Here is a 14,449-nt window from a genome sequence, read left to right as displayed (position 1 = left end):
ATTTTAATTTGCATGATAAAATGTCTCGATGTACATGTTATGTAAAATATTTTAATGTCAATTACATATAATATTATATATCATTAAAAAAAATTATGTATATATCATAAAAAAAATAAAGTTTTATTGTTAAAATATTTAATTAGTCATTTATATACCATATTATTCAAAAATACAATTTAAACAATGAAAAATAACACATTATATTTTTCACTTACAGCTTTTTGCACATGAAAAAATTTGATCCCTCTATACTCGTATTAAATCTACACTTAAAATAAATCTATACTATTAAATAAATAAGTGAATGAATAAATAATTAATAACTGATAAACTCAATTATTTTTAATAAAATTATTTGAAATGTCATATTTTTATTTAAAAACTTACCAAACTTTGTTTCTATATATTTTAAATCATTTTAAAATGGTTTTATATTCTAAAACTAAAAAAAGTAAATCAAGATATAACTTTTCCAAATTCAAAAATGTAAAATTACGATTAATTTAGATTTACGATTAATATATAATTCAAATGATGAGATTATTAAAAATGAATAACTAAATTAAAAACAAATGATGAAATTATTAAAAATGAATAACTAAATTAGAAACAATCTTTTTAATATTAAATTTAATGATATGAAATTTACGATGGCATTTAATGAAAATGAATTATACTCTTAGTATATAAGATTTTACAAATAAAAAATAAATAAATTGGATACTATTTATTTTTTAATGTTTTTAAAATTATTAATAAAAAGTAGATAATGAATAATTTTATTTAAAAAAAAAAAATTGAGGTTTATTTATGTGATTTGTGATATGAGATTGGAAAAGAAAAAAAAAGAAAAAAAGAAAAATGAATTTATCTATATAGTATGATTGTCACATACCCCGATAACCTCGCATGTAAAAGTAGGGAGTTAGAAGTTTTTATAAAATTACCACAGGTAATTAATCAATTCACAACTCCACAAATCATCATTAACCGTAGATAAACTATTCATTAGTACATCAAGTAAATTGCCATCAAAGACAGTAAGTTTCATAACCATTGCATAACCTTTAACCATCACTGTAATAACATAAACTGTCTCATGAATCCATGCATCCATTTCTTGATATCCTTAACCATGTTAGATAATCATGTACTAAGACATTATGGTTGTCACATCAAATAAAGAACCATCATCATTAAGGACCCATCATTATCAACGGACACATAAGGCAATCACATCAATCACACCATTTGAACACGGATATACCCTGGAAACCCCGTAGGGTGAAAACCAGCAAACGTTTAATCTTATTATTAAACGCTCGTGAGGGATTTCACCCCTCACTCAATGGCTTATAAGGGATTCCATCCCTTAACCATTTTTATAAAATCATTACAATAAGTTATCGTTAAGTTATCACATAACTAGCTAAAAGCTAATACAATTTCCATGTAAATCTTTCACTTACATACCGCCACATACAATAATCCTTGTGGCATGATTGTTCTAACAATGTATGTTCTTGCAACTCGAACTCATCCGCATGAACCAATAATCCTTTTCCTGCCATAATGTTAAACATCACTTTCCTTTGGCACCATCATCTGCCATCGTTTCCTGTCAATGTAGTTGTCAACAAGCTTGGCAACAAGATTAGTTACAATATTATTCAAACAATAATCAACCTCTAAAGAGATCTTTTAATATCTACTCATGTGCATGAGCAAGCATGTCATAATAACAATCTTGGCAACAAGATTAGTTACAATATTATTCCAACAATAATCAACATCTAAAGAGATCTTTTAATATCTACTCATGTTCATGAGCAAGCATGTCATAATAACAATCTTGCCTACAAGATTAGTTACAATATTATTCCAACAATAATCAACATCTAAAGAGATCTTTTAATCTCTACTCATGTGCATGAGCAAGCATGACATACTAGCTAACCAGTACATCTGTCAAGTAAATTCTTGTTCTACTTGTCACAAAGCTTATTCACACTAATGCATATTTCTCTCTGAGAGATCTAACCATTAGTTTTACAAGTCCATGCTTCCCTTTGAAACATATAACCCATTAGTTATGTTTAAATACAGGTAATAAACTATTGTTTCTGCGCCTTGGCACATGCGTTCCTTCACATAGTTATTTTTCAAGAAACTATTAAAGATACCCTATATTTATGGATAAACATCAAGAAACCATAAAAAGGTGAATCTAGCCTCTTATGCGCCAAAATCAAGAAGTCGTTCCTACTCATACATAAAGTCTTCATTTCATCACTTCTCTCATTACTTCTGTCATCTGCGTATTCTTTAGTTCAAAAATAATCCTTAACCCAAACCATTCAATACTAGCAACTAAAAATCCCGTAAACATGTGCTTTGTAATGGTTTGTTTACATTTCCTTTGGCTGGATTATTGAATTAGCCTTCACGTAAACATCAACCTTTGTGATTCTAGTTTTGACTTGGACCACCGTAAATTGTGGGTAGAATATATAATAAAACAATCCAGTCCTCGGCAAAATAAATAAGAAATGATACCGTGGATTAGGCATTCATTTTAAACATGCGTGAGCAGTCATTTTGTAACAGTTTATCTTAGTTTTGCTAACATGCAGATAACATGCATAGAGCACATACCTGAAGTATGCACTCTGTAACGAGATTTTCCAAACATAAAATGCTGCCTGCTGCAGTAATAATAGACATCCGAGGGATTGAAGGGCTGGAAATCTTGTACCAGCGGTTCATTTCAAAGTCAAAGGCGCATGAGAACTTACCGGTTTTGCAGAGGAAGAACCATGCAGGTCTCTTCTTGATCTTGATTTTCACCCATCCGGTAAAACCTCATGTGGCCCGTGGAAGGATGAAGCCGGAAAAACCTCAACCAAAGTCTCATCGAACCTCAAGGAGGTGCTCGCCGCGTTTCCGAGGATGTTAGTAGAGGAAAGCAACCTCCAGGATGCGTCCATGTTGCAGAAATCGGCATGGCACACAAGGGTAACAAACCCAACTCTGCTAACATGTATTCCCTTGTCACGCTTGACCTCTGCAACGACGCCCAACACAGCCGCAAGCAGCCCCAGGAATCCCACCACTAAGCTTATCACGATGCGCGAAATCTCCATCGCGGATTCTAATCTTTCAATGATAAAAAAAAAAAACAATGATACACCGCACAGAAACTCGATGTTCGGTCTCTTAAACTCTGGTTCTTGCTCAACACCCAAGTTCAGAGATTGTCTCCCCTTCCAAGAATCAGTTCCGGATACTAAGAACCAGTTCTGAAACTACCTATTAACTCCTCATAACTGATTTGTAATTTTATTTTATTTATTTTACCATGAGTTACATGAGGGATATGACATACTCCCCCCCTTAACAATAACACTGTCCTCGGTGTTCATCTTTCATCGGAACTTGATATTTTACTCGTGATATACCATCTAAACCACACAAAATGTGATCCTTCTACTTTAAAATCAAAGTTGTCATTCCAGGAAATGACAACAAACAAAATAGTAATGATATAATCATAAGAAATATCATTAGTTATAAGCATCAATAGTCATAGGCATTCGTAATTGCAAAAATATGCAACTTCCAATCGCCACCACTTGGCCCTTATTCATTCATAATAAACAATTCTCTATGTCAACTTACCATTACTCACCATCTATTCTTGAAAATCATGAATACCTTCATGTAAGCATTTTAATAGTGGTTGGACAACTCTTCAACCCTCCATGGTAAGTAATTCCTGTAATATATGACTAACAAATTCAATTGCATTAGCCACTATATTTTGAGTCGAATGAAATACTTTTGACTATCCATCAATTGTGCAATGTCAGATGATTTTTAAATCGCAGTACTTTTACAAGTACTTAAAAAGCACTAACACTAATCATTAAATGATAAATCACTGCTCCACATGCACACTGAACGAATTTTCACTAAAGACATTCACAATGTACTTCTAGAAGTACCAAAAGAGCACCTAGCTCTCTAACCATCAAAACAGTCAATCACTGTATCATTTGAAAATGGTCTTAGCCCCTACTAAGACGTTCACAAGATTAGTAATACAACAAAGGAATTAAAACTTCCAATAACCCCTCATTGAGTACTAAATTCATTTCCTGTTAAACGTGCAAAACATATTTTACACAACTATATATAGAATTCATCTTTAAAATATCATATAGTTGATTCATTAATTTCTTTAGCTATGAGTACCATAATAAGCTAAAGAATTCCCAACCCATGGGAACTGGTTTCCACAACCAAATCGAGTCATTTTCACATCCAGACAGTTTTATTTGATAGAGACCTTACCAGGTCTAACATGGAATTCCACTGGCCAACCAGCTCAAGAATTCCAGGGAGAGGAAATCTGGGCAGACAAGTACCATCAACACCTCCGGGCAGGTAACTGTCATCAACCCAAGGCATTCCAGCCCTTCACAATCCGGGCAGACAAGTACCATTAACCCCTTCGGGCAGGTAACTGTCATCAACCCAAGGCATTCAAGCCTTTCACAATCCGGGCAGACAAGTACCATCAACCCCTCCGGGCAGGTAACTGTCATCAACCCAAGGCATTCAAGCCTTTCACAATCCGGGCAGACAAGTACCATCAACCCCTCCGGGCAGGTAACTGTCATCAACCCAAGGCATTCAAGCCTTTCACAATCCGGGCAGACAAGTACCATGAACCCCTCCGGGCAGGTAACTGTCATCAACCCAACTATCCGCAACTATCTGGCATGTTAAATTTCTCTTTTATTACTCTTTCTCAAAGTAATTTACACAATGAACCATATGAACATTATCATTAGCACAACAAAAATGCATGTATACCATGCATTTACACTTAACCCTCAACATGGGTCCACAACATCTAGATTGATGGGGACCATATCTATCATACATGTTGTATGAATGCAAATTCCCAGATAACATAATTCATGCATATCATATAACATCATTCTTTCTCATTTATGATTGCATTTCACATTGCAGCAATTTATGTGATGAGTTTTCTTGTTGCCATTAAGCTACCACTGCTTAATCCCATTAACAACGTTAGTTATAAATATGCATCAGTTAACACGTATTCAATTCCCAAGAATGTGCATGCATACAATATTGTCATGCATAAGAGCATATGCAAATACTCATTAATGTATAAATGTCAACAACAGTTGAGTTAATACTCTCAGCATTCCCAATTTTGCCATAGTCTTTTGTTCCAATTCAAATCATCATTAATGGAGTATTATCTTACGTTTACTATGGCTAGCTTGGGTCATGCATTGTTAATGTAATTAAACATAATCTCTCTAACATACAAAGATCATAACTCTATATCATAATGACTACCCTTTGTGCATACCATTGCTTTCATATAAGCCCTTCTTTAATGTATGCAACACCCATTCCCTTCACTAGAAGGCTACCATCATTTCATACAACAAACCACATACCTCTTTCTTAAAGGAAGTCATTTTAATCCTCATTTCTCTATCTTCCGATGTGAGGGTTCTCAAGATTCCCTTTCAAGAAATTATTAAAGATATCTATCTTTAGGCATAAAAATCAAGATACAAAAACAAGGTTTACTTATCCTTTATGTATCAAAATCAAGCAATCAACACAGCTCATCCAACAAGACAATCTCTCCAAGAGATTATTATTTCCAAGAAAGCTAACATGACCACTTTCTCTAAGTACACACAGACTCATACTACCCTTATGTGCATGCAACATGTGTTTTCTCCTACACAATTATTTTTACTTCAATGCACATAGTTCTTTTCATGAAACAAGTAAGGATTTTGTTTCTTGCATGAACACTATTCTAATGTTTCTTTAAGGGAAAGAACCTCTATTTTTATTTTCAAGAAAACTCTCACAAAATCCTTCATCTTCATACATGAAGTATGCACACTCTTCTAGAATGAGACTATATTTAAGTATATATATAATACACTCTTTCTTCAAGAAGGTTAGAAATGAATATCTATGTGCCTAGAAGCACATCCTTAGCTATCTTTTATCAAATAAAGATACATATTTTAATTCAAGAAAACTTGGCCATCTTCCATGCTATGTCCTCAGGACATTTATATGCTTCATCCTCTTTTCTCAAGAAGATACTTTGGCTATATTTAGCAAGGATTTTATAGACAAGAGACAAGCATTTCACACACAAGACTCACGTGGAGTCTTTCTAATAGGAACTACCTATTTTCTTTACCAAGAAAACATACCAAATAATCAATCTTTAACTGCATGCCTTAACACATTTCCTTTACCAAGAAAATCTATAAAAGAACCATTCTTTTATTGCATGCATTCAAATACTTTCTCTACTAAGAAATCATATAAAACATTCATACGTGTTCTTCAAGAAAGTGAGCAAGATACTTATCTTATCCTTGGATCAACATGCATAACTAACAAATTAACCCACCCTTACCAGGAGCAATTACTCTACTTATGCATTTAGAAGCATAATCTCCTAAGTGTCACACATGCACCAGAGTTACCACTTGATGCTAGATGCAACAACTATCATAACTCTACTATGTGACCATTTCAGAATAACGAGTTCAAGGAGACATTACGAAAATCATTAACATCAACACACTATAGTTATCATTTCCAACTCCTTAAGCATGGTCAAAGGAATACTCATATGCATATCGAGCGTTATCTAGTCAACCCCAGACTTAGCGTCTTCTGCAAGATTCTGACACTCAAAGCTTGCGCTATCTGGTCACCACCAGACTTAGCGATTTCTTTTTCCTATCTCCGTCTGTCCCTACAGCACGGTCTTCTTCCTTCTCCTTGCTTCCATTTCCTTTGGAAGCATCTATAGTTGGGGAAAGTAACTAGAGTTTACTGACAACTGTATTAACACAGGTAGTCTATTTATGAATAATTATCGCATGTAATCATACCATGAATGGGTCCTAGAAATGTTACCCACTGAACATGCCTCTACAATTAACTTCACCCTGGAATGCAACATGCATAAGAAATCCATCATTCCCATAGTAGAGATAAATTCAACCATCATTAAATCGAGGCTCCAATGGTTTGTATCTCTCAACAAGTAATGATAAACACATACCATGCTAATGGATTTCACTTAATTAGAGGGTAATCATCATTAAATCTATTAAGACATAAGCATATACTATTCATCATGCATTCTCATGGTGAATAAAATTAAGAACTCTTCTCATGAACAACTGGACTATAGCACAGAGAGAGTAAAAATCTTCATACACACATTCCATGCATGTGACATCAATCAACCTTCACTTGTTTACGAATTGTAACAAACTTAGTCCAACTGAATTAATGCATATAAGTTCTATGGGTTAGTCATACAACACTAACCAATCTCAACTACCAATCGTCTTCATGCATCCATGACAAGACTGAATCAAAAGTTAGTTATGACAATCAAGTCTCGCTGCTTGACTCATTGCATGTTTTCAATATCTAAAGGGGTTCTTCTAATGTCCTTTTTAAAACAATTTTTCATCCTATTGAAGGATGTTCCCCTAATTTATATTCATGCATTGACTCATTAAGTTTTGTTCATTGTAACTTCAATTTTGTTTAATAAATGAATCATTGTTATTGCCATATTTGCAAATCACAAGTTGGTAGTTGATTATCACTTCCCTCAATGAGTGTTCAATATTGTTCATGAATGTAATGAGTAATCAATATTGTTCTTAGGTGAGACAAAAGTTTCATTGTCTTTTATCCTCATCAGGAATCTAACGTTATGAATGTAGTTATGCAACAACTTATTACTTACTACTTAAAGCAGTTATAAACATGAATCACACCTATCATGCCAAAAGTAGTGTACTACATAAATGAATATGTGAATGATTAAACTCGTACATGAGTTAATGCCTACTGATGGCGTACCTCAATCTCCTTTCCGCTTACCAATTCCCAAAGGCGCCAGTGCTGCAACCTTTAGCTTTGATACCACTTGTCACATACCCCGATAACCTCGCATGTAAAAGTAGGGAGTTAGAAGTTTTTATACAATTACCACAGGTAATTAATCAATTCACAACTCCACAAATCATCATTAACCGTAGATAAACTATTCATTAGTACATCAAGTAAATTTCCATCCAAGACTATAAGTTTCATAACCATTGCATAACCTTTAACCATCACTGTAATAACTTAAACTGTCTCATGAATCCATGCATCCATTTCTTGATATCCTTAACCATGTCACATCAAATAAAGAACCATCATCATTAAGGACCCATCATTATCAACGGACACATAAGGCAATCACATCAATCACACCATTGAACACGGATATACCCTGGAAACCCCGTAGGGTGAAAACCAGCAAACGTTTAATCTTATTATTAAATGCTCGTGAGGGATTTCACCCCTCACTCAATGGCTTATAAGGGATTCCATCCCTTAACCATTGTTATAAAATCATTACAATAAGTTATCGTTAAGTTATCACATAACTAGCTAAAAGCTAATACAATTTCCATGTAAATCTTTCACTTACATACCGCCACATACAATAATCCTTGTGGCATGATTGTTCTAACAATGTATGTTCCTGCAACTCGAACTCATCCGCATGAACCAATAATCCTTTTCCTGCCATAATGTTAAACATCACTTTCCTTTGGCACCATCATCTGCCATCGTTTCCTGTCAATGTAGTTGTCAACAAGCTTGGCAACAAGATTAGTTACAATATTTTTCAAACAATAATCAACCTCTAAAGAGATCTTTTAATATCTACTCATGTGCATGAGCAAGCATGTCATAATAACAATCTTGGCAACAAGATTAGTTACAATATTATTCCAACAATAATCAACATCTAAAGAGATATTTTAATATCTACTCATGTGCATGAGCAAGCATGTCATAATAACAATCTTGGCTACAAGATTAGTTACAATATTATTCCAACAATAATCAACATCTAAAGAGATCTTTTAATCTCTACTCATGTGCATGAGCAAGCATGACATACTAGCTAACCAGTACATCTGTCAAGTAAATTCTTGTTCTACTTGTCACAAAGCTTATTCACACTAATGCATATTTCTCTCTAAGAGATCTAACCATTAGTTTTACAAGTCCATGCTTCCCTTTGAAACATATAACCCCTTAGTTATGTTTAAATACAGGTAATAAACTATTTTTTCTGCGCCTTGGCACATGCGTTCCTTCACATAGTTATTTTTCAAGAAACTATTAAAGATACCCTATATTTATGGATAAACATCAAGAAACCATAAAAAGGTGAATCTAGCCTCTTATGCGCCAAAATCAAGAAGTCGTTCCTACTCATACATAAAGTCTTCATTTCATCACTTCTCTCATTACTTCTGTCATCTGCGTATTCTTTAGTTCAAAAATAATCCTTAACCCAAACCATTCAATACTAGCAACTAAAAATCCCGTAAACATGTGCTTTGTAATGGTTTGTTTACATTTCCTTTGGCTGGATTATTGAATTAGCCTTCACGTAAACATCAACCTTTGTGATTCTAGTTTTGACTTGGACCACCGTAAAATGTGGGTAGAATATATAATAAAACAATCCAGTCCTCGGCAAAATCAATAAGAAATGATACCGTGGATTAGGCATTCATTTTAAACATGCGTGAGCAGTCATTTTGTAACAGTTTATCTTAGTTTTGCTAACATGCAGATAACATGCATAGAGCACATACCTGAAGTATGCACTCTGTAACGAGATTTCCCAAACATAAAACGCTGCCTGCTGCAGTAATAATAGACATCCGAGGGATTGAAGGGCTGGAAATCTTGTACCAGCGGTTCATTTCAAAGTCAAAGGCGCATGAGAACTTACCGGTTTTGCAGAGGAAGAACCATGCAGGTCTCTTCTTGATCTTGATTTTCACCCATCCGGTAAAACCTCATGTGGCCCGTGGAAGGATGAAGCCGGAAAAACCTCAACCAAAGTCTCATCGAACCTCAAGAAGGTGCCCGCCGCGTTTCCGAGGATGTTAGTAGAGGAAAGCAACCTCCAGGATGCGTCCATGTTGCAGAAATCGGCATGGCACACAAGGGTAACAAACCCAACTCTGCTAACATGTATTCCCTTGTCACGCTTGACCTCTGCAACGACGCCCAACACAGCCGCAAGCAGCCCCAGGAATCCCACCACTAAGCTTGTCACGATGCGCGAAATCTCCATCGCGGATTCTAATCTCTCAATGATAAAAAAAAAAAACAATGATACACCGCACAGAAACTCGATGTTCGGTCTCTTAAACTCTGGTTCTTGCTCAACACCCAAGTTCAGAGATTGTCTCCCCTTCCAAGAATCAGTTCCGGATACTAAGAACCAATTCCGAAACTACCTATTAACTCCTCATAACTGATTTGTAATTTTCTTTTATTTATTTTACCATGAGTTACGTGAGGGATATGACATACTCCCCCCCTTAACAAGAACACCGTCCTCGGTGTTCATCTTTCATCGGAACTTGATATTTTACTCGTGATATACCATCTAAACCAAACAAAATGTGATCCTTCTACTTTAAAATCAAAGTTGTCATTCCAGGAAATGACAACAAACAAAATAGTAATGATATAATCATAAGAAATATCATTAGTTATAAGCATCAATAGTCATAAGCATTCGTAATTGCAAAAATATGCAACTTCCAATCGCCACCACTTGGCCCTTATTCATTCATAATAAACAATTCTCTATGTCAACTTACCATTACTCACCATCTATTCTTGAAAATCATGAATACCTTCATGTAAGAATTTTAATAGTGGTTGGACAACTCTTCAACCCTCCATGGTAAGTAATTCCTGTAATATATGACTAACAAATTCAATTGCATTAGCCACTATATTTTGAGTCGAATGAAATACTTTTGACTATACATCAATTGTGCAATGTCAGATGATTTTTAAATCGCAGTACTTAAAAAGCACTAACACTAATCATCAAATGATAAATCACTGCTCCACATGCACACTGAACGGATTTTCACTAAAGACATTCACAATGTACTTCTAGAAGTACCAAAAGAGCACCTAGCTCTCTAACCATCAAAACAGTCAATCACTGTATCATTTGAAAATGGTCTTAGCCCCTACTAAGACGTTCACAAGATTAGTAAGACAACAAAGGAATTAAAACTTCCAATAACCCCTCATTGAGTACTAAATTCATTTCCTGTTAAACGTGCAAAACATATTTTACACAACTATATATAGAATTCATCTTTAACATATCATATAGTTGATTCATTAATTTCTTTAGCTATGAGTACCATAATAAGCTAAAGAATTCCCAACCCATGGGAACTGGTTTCCACAACCAAATCAAGTCATTTTCACATCCAGACAATTTTCTTTGATAGAGACCTTACCAGGTCTAACATGGAATTCCACTGGCCAACCAGCTCAAGAATTCCAGGGAGAGGAAATCTGGGCAGACAAGTACCATCAACCCCTCCGGGCAGCTAACTGTCATCAACCCAAGGCATTCCAGCCTTTCACAATCCGGGCAGACAAGTACCATCAACCCCTCCGGGCAGGTAACTGTCATCAACCCAAGGCATTCAAGCCTTTCACAATCCGGGCAGACAAGTACCATCAACCCCTCCGGGCAGGTAACTGTCATCAACCCAAGGCATTCAAGCCTTTCACAATCTGGGCAGACAAGTACCATCAACCCCTCCGGGCAGGTAACTGTCATCAACCCAACTATCCGCAACTGTCTGGCATGTTAAATTTCTCTTTTATTACTCTTTCTCAAAGTAATTTACACAATGAACCATATGAACATTATCATTAGCACAACAAACATGCATGTATACCATGCATTTACACTTAACCCTCAACATGGGTCCACAACATCCAGATTGATGGGAACCATATCTATCATACATGTTGTATGCATGCAAATTCCCAAATAACATAATTCATGCATATCATATAACATCATTCTTTCTCATTTATGATTGCATTTCACATTGCAGCAATTTATGTGATGAGTTTTCCTGTTTCCATTAAGCTACCACTGCTTAATCCCATTAACAACGTTAGTTATAAATATGCATCAGTTAACACGTATTCAATTCCCAAGAATGTGCATGCATACAATATTGTCATGCATAAGAGCATATGCAAATACTCATTAATGTATAAATGTCAACAACAGTTGAGTTAATACTGTCAGCGTTCCCAATTTTGCCATAGTCTTTTGTTCCAATTCAAATCATCATTAATGGAGTATTATCTTACGTTTACTATGGCTAGCTTGGGTCATGCATTGTTAATGTAATTAAACATAATCTCTCTAACATACAAAGATCATAACTCTATATCATAATGACTACCCTTTGTGCATACCATTGCTTTCATATAAGCCCTTCTTTAATGTATGCAACACCCATTCCCTTCACTAGAAGGCTACCATCATTTCATACAACAAACCACATACCTCTTTCTTAAAGGAAGTCATTTTAATCCTCATTTCTCTATCTTCCGATGTGAGGGTTTCTCAAGATTCCCTTTCAAGAAATTATTAAAGATATCTATCTTTAGGCATAAAAATCAAGATACAAAAAACAAGGTTTACTTATCCTTTATGCATCAAAATCAAGCAATCAACACAACTCATCCAACAAGACAATCTCTCCAAGAGATTATTATTTCCAAGAAAGCTAACATGACCACTTTCTCTGAGTACACACAGACTCATACCACCCTTATGTGCATGCAACATGTGTTTTCTCCTACACAATTATTTTTACTTCAATGCACATAGTTCTTTTCATGAAACAAGTAAGGATTTTGTTTCTTGCATGAACACTATTCTAATGTGTCTTTAAGGGAAAGAACCTCTATTTTTATTTTCAAGAAAACTCTCACAAAATCCTTCATCTTCATACATGAAGTATGCATACTCTTAGGATGAGACTATATTTAAGTGTATATATAATACACTCTTTCTTCAAAGAAAGTTAGAAATGAATATCTATGTGCCTAGAAGCACATCCTTAGCTATCTTTTATCAAATAAAGATACATATTTTAATTCAAGAAAACTTGGCCATCTTCCATGCTATGTCCTCAGGACATTTATATGCCTCATCCTCTTTTCTCAAGAAGATACTTTGGCTATATTTAGCAAGGATTTTATAGACAAGAGACAAGCATTTCACACACAAGACTCACGTGGAGTCTTTCTAATAGGAACTACCTATTTTCTTTACCAAGACAACATACAAAATAATCAATCTTTAACTGCATGCCTTAACACATTTCCTTTACCAAGAAAATCTATAAAAGAACCATTCTTTTATTGCATGCATTCAAATACTTTCTCTACTAAGAAATCATATAAAACATTCATACGTGTTCTTCAAGAAAGTGAGCAAGATACTTATCTTATCCTTGGATCAACATGCATAACTAACAAATTAACCCACCCTTACCAGGAGCAATTACTCTTCTTATGCATTTAGAAGCATAATCTCCTAAGTGTCACACATGCACCAGAGCTACCACTTGATGCTAGATGCAACAACTATCATAACTCTACTATGTGACCATTTCAGAATAACGAGTTCAAGGAGACATTACGAAAATCATTAACATCAACACACTAAAGTTATCATTTCCAACTCCTTAAGCATGGTCAAAGGAATGCTCATATGCACATCGAGCGCTATCTAGTCAACCCCAGACTTAGCGTCTTCTGCAAGATTCTGACACTCAAAGCTTGCGCTATCTGGTCACCACCAGACTTAGCGATTTCTTTTTCCTATCTCCGTCTGTCCCTACAGCACGGTCCTCTTCCTTCTCCTTGCTTCCATTTCCTTTGGAAGCATCTATAGTTGGGGAAGGTAACTAGAGTTTACTGACAACTGTATTAACACAGGTAGTCTATTTATGAATAATTATCACATGTAATCATACCATGAATGGGTCCTAGAAATGTTACCCACTGAACATGCCTCTACAATTAACTTCACCCTGGAATGCAACATGCATAAGAAATCCATCATTCCCATAGTAGAGATAAATTCAACCATCATTAAATCGAGGCTCCAATGGTTTGTATCTCTCAACAAGTAATGATAAACACATACCATGCTAATGGATTTCACTTAATTAGAGGGTAATCATCATTAAATCTATTAAGACATAAGCATATACTATTCATCATGCATTCTCATGGTGAATAAAATTAAGAACTCTTCTCATGAACAATTGGACTATAGCACAGAGAGAGTAAAAATCTTCATACACACATTCCATGCATGTGACATCAATCAACCTTCACTTGTTTACGAATTGTAACAATATTAGTCCAATTGAATTAATGCATATAAGTTCTATGG

Source organism: Pinus tabuliformis, chromosome 1_1 (assembly GCF_031772625.1).
Source record: "Pinus tabuliformis cultivar Carrire ecotype Pingquan chromosome 1_1, CPIR1, whole genome shotgun sequence".
NCBI lineage: Eukaryota > Viridiplantae > Streptophyta > Pinopsida > Pinales > Pinaceae > Pinus > Pinus tabuliformis.
This window is presented reverse-complemented; position numbering follows the sequence as displayed.